This window comes from Peromyscus leucopus, chromosome 1, assembly GCF_004664715.2.
Source record: "Peromyscus leucopus breed LL Stock chromosome 1, UCI_PerLeu_2.1, whole genome shotgun sequence".
NCBI classification, from domain to species: domain Eukaryota; kingdom Metazoa; phylum Chordata; class Mammalia; order Rodentia; family Cricetidae; genus Peromyscus; species Peromyscus leucopus.
The window spans coordinates 192,141,444-192,145,553 of NC_051063.1; the positions used below are offsets into that span (position 1 = coordinate 192,141,444).

The window sequence follows — 4,110 nt, forward strand, 5'->3', positions numbered from 1 at the left end:
ACTGACTTTCATTTGGGAATTGGATGAAGGAATGTGAACACCACCAGCAGTTCTTGAAATTCTGGCATATATTGATCCTTACTAAGTGCTATGAAAAACAAATTTTATTTTTTACATTTCTATTGATTGATGACACCATAATTTGCACCAAAAACTGGTGGAATTCTTCCCCTATTTATTTTTCCTTTGACACAGTGTTTGCAAAATTTCTGTTGGAATGGATCACATATTTTTACTCAATTGTGCATTACAAACCCTCACAGAGAACCCGTCCTCTCCCAACACTCTCCTCACCCTAGCTGTAATGATTTAGACATGAGTGCAAATATATGTGCTTGTGAAATAGGATGATATTTTTCACTCTTAATGTAACCATATTAAAATTATAACTTGAACACAGTAATTAGTACTATTTAACTAACAAATGAACAAAAATTTTGCTGGTTCTATCCTTTTTATTTTTCTGTTTAAATTAAGACAAAAATGAACTCACAATGGATTTCTTTAAAGGATAATAAGATGACAGAAGACTTTTTCTTCAATATGGGTAGACATGTTAAATTCAGTTTCCTTCTTAATTGTAATTCACAGATCGTTGTTCTCCTAGGATAACTTTGCAATATTTTTAAATTTGATTTTTTAAGAAATAAAATGAGAATCCTCTCTCTTATAATGTGCATCTGAAGACATCAGCAGTTACACTGAAAGTTGTTATGCATGTCAAGATGACTTTGAGTTGGAATTTGGAAAGGTCTTGCACTGATGTCCACACAGGGTTTCTAGAATTGAGCTAATGTGACTTCCTTAGTTTACTCCACTGCTCCATGTATATAAAGTTCATCACTTTACTCTCAAAAATGACTGTGGGAGTATTTTGAAGTAAAAGGTGCTCATTGACAAAATGGACCCCAGGAATTTGGCAATAGGAATAATATTCTTATCACAGAGTACACTGGGAATACTGGGAAACTTTTCTCTTCTTTTTGACTATCTAGTCTTTTACCAAAACAAAAAGAAGTTAAAGCCAATGGATTTGATTCTCATGCACATGATTATGGTCAATTCCTTGATCCTTCTAATTAAAGGATCATCCAACACGCTGGCAGCTTTTGGTATGAAACAATTCTTCAATGACTGGAGCTATCAACTCTTTCTGTATATTCTTAGAGTTTTGAGGAGCATGTCCATTGTCACAACCTGCCTCTTGAGTGTCTTCCAGGTGTTCACCATCAGCCATGAGAACTCCTGTTGGAAAAAACTTAAAGTCAAGTCTTCTTGGGACATTGGTCTCTATATTTCTGTGTGTTGGATTTTTTACATCATGGTAAATGTCATTTTCCCAGTGTATATAACTATAAAAAGTATTAGAAAAAAACATAACAAAAGAGACAAATTTTGAACACTATACTGTTGTAGGTCATGACAAAATCACAGTCTCCTTATATTTAGCTTTTTTTATGCTTCCTGAAGTTCTGTTTCTGTCCTCATCACCTGCTCCAGCAGCTCCATGATTGTCAATCTTTGCAGGCACAAGCACCAAGTCCAATACATTCACAGCACTCATGTTTCCCACAGAAGATCCATGGAGTCCAAAGCAACCTACAACATCTTGGCCCTAGTGTCCACCTTTCTGGCTTTTTATACCTTCTCTGCAATCTTACATGTTTGTGCTTCTCTAACATATGATAAAAGTTCATTGTTGGTGAACATCACAACAATCTTAACACTATGTTTTCCTATTTTGGGCCCCTTCATCCTTAGATTCAGGACTTTACCCTGTCCAGTCAATGCTTTCTATGGAAAAAGGATATAAAAACTGCCAAGGTGATTATAACAATATAACTATAGATTTTTACAGAAAATCAAATATTTTCAATTAATATACAATGCTGTAAAGATGTTGCACTGATTGGTTGATAAGTAAAATGCTGATTGGCCAGTAGCCAGGTAGGAAGTATAGATGGGATAAGCAGAGAAGGAGAATTCTGAGAAAAGAAAGGCTGGGTGAGAATATGTAAGCCTGCCATCCACTGAGCAACATGTAATGGCACACAGGTAAGGTCACAGAACACGTGGTGACAGACAGATTAACAAAAAATGGGCTGAGTTTAAATGTAAGAGCTAGTCAGTAGTTAGCCTCAACTAATGGTTGAGAAGTTTTAATTAATATAAGCCTCTGTGTGTTTACTTCAGTTGGAGCAGCTGTAGGACTGGCGGGTGAGAGACATTTGACCTGACCATGGGCCAGGCAGGACACAGAAAAACTTCCAGCTATAAACAGTAGCTAAGCTGTTTGGACATAGGCCTTTTGATATTTTAATTGACATTTTTGTTGCCTTTCCTTGTGACAGACTGCCTTGAGGAATACATGCTCAATATATTTTCCCCAATTTGTCATCAGGTAGACAGATACATAGTATCTTGGCTGCTCTAAAGATTTCACAGTTTGAGTGTAACTAGCCCATATAATCTCACAAGTGGCACCATTAAAAAGTGTGGCTGTTTTGGAGTGAGTGTAGCCCTTTGGAGCAAGTGTGTCACTGCAGGCAGGCATTGAGGTTTTCTGTGCTTGCTTAGAATTCTCCCCAGTAAGTGAGTTGACATCCTGTTGTCTGCAAGAAGTAGGACTCTCCACTACCATTTGCCTGAAGGCTGATATGCTCCCAACATGAAGATAAAGGATTGAACCTCTGAAACTGTAAGCAAACCACCCCAGTTAAATGTTTTTCCTTTAATGAGTTGTCATGGTCATGGTATCTTTTCAGAGTGATAAAACCCTAAGATAAAAGACATCATAAGGAAGCTACATTCCATGGGCACAAATCTCTGCAAGCACAGTTGCTGATAAAGTCATGAACATTCACTATAGGAAACCTTGCTTAATTCAAAACTGCTCCCCCATACCAACCTCCCAAACTCACTGTCGTTTATAAACCCTTAAACATTTTTGCTGAACCTATTCCAAGTTACAAGGTCCTTCTGCTGTGATCCTTGTAATATCTATTGTCAACCAAGTATGAAAGTAGGTATAGAGCTGTCACAGGAGCCCAGCGGAGCGAATACACCATGACTGGCCTCAACTTGCTGGAGGCGGTGAAACACAAGATCCAAGCCCTGCAGCAGCAGGCAGAGGACTCAGAGGACCACATGCAGGTCCTGCAGCTTGAGCTGGGCAGCTAGCGCAAGCAGTTCCAGAAACCTGAAGGAGATGTGGCTGCTCTCAAACGCCGCATCCAGCTGCTGGAGGAGGAGCTGGACTGTGCTCAGGAGTGACTGGCCACAATCCTGCAGAAGCTGGAGGAGGCAGAAAAGGCAGGAGATGAGTGCGAGAGAGGCATAAAGGTGATAGAGAACCAAGCCATGCAAGAGGAGGAGAAGATGGAGGTCCAGGAAATGCCTCTCAAAGAGGCTGAGGAGGCAAGTACGAGGAGGTAGCATGTAAGTTGGTCATCCTGGAAGGTGAGCTGGAGGGAGCAGAGGAGAGTGTGGAGGTGTCCAAACTAAAGTGTGGTGACCTGGAAGAGGAGCTCAAGAACGTCACTAACAACCTCAAGTCACTGGAGGCTGCTTCTGAACAGTATTCTGAAAAGGAGGTTTAATATGAAGAAGACATTAAGCTTCGGTCTGACAAGCTGAAGGAGGCTGAGACCCAAGCTGAGTTTGCAGAGAGAACAGTTTCCAAACTGGAGAAGATAATCAATGACCTGGAAGAAAATCTTGCCCAGGCCAAAGAAGAGAACGTGGGCTTACATCAGACACTGGATCAGACACTAAACAAACTTAACTGTATATAACTCAAACCAGGAGAGTCCTGTTCCACCACCAACATGACTCCAGAGAGTGTGCCATGTCTTCCTCTCTTGTAAGAAGTTCCTCTTGTTACTGTGTCTTCACCTTGCTGGAAATGCCAAGCAGATAATGAATTCATGACCAAATATTTTGTCAAGCTTTGAGCACCACTTAAGTTTCTTTCCTTTTCCTTTCAAATGGCACCAGCTGCTTCAGCTAGTCTTATTCTTAAATTGCGCTTATTCCTAAAATAGGCAGGGAATTTCACACTGAGTGTATGTAGTTGCTTAAGGCTGAGGACATTTGGTTCCTGGGAATTAG

At 40.1% G+C, this 4,110-nt stretch overlaps 2 pseudogenes; both read left to right on the plus strand.

The window, feature by feature from the left end:
- Nucleotides 1–901: 901 nt before the first annotated feature.
- Nucleotides 902–1,813, plus strand: LOC114688788 (annotated as a pseudogene).
- Nucleotides 1,814–3,066: 1,253 nt separating this feature from the next.
- LOC114688784 lies at nt 3,067–3,797 on the plus strand (annotated as a pseudogene).
- The last annotated feature ends 313 nt before the right edge of the window (nt 3,798–4,110 follow it).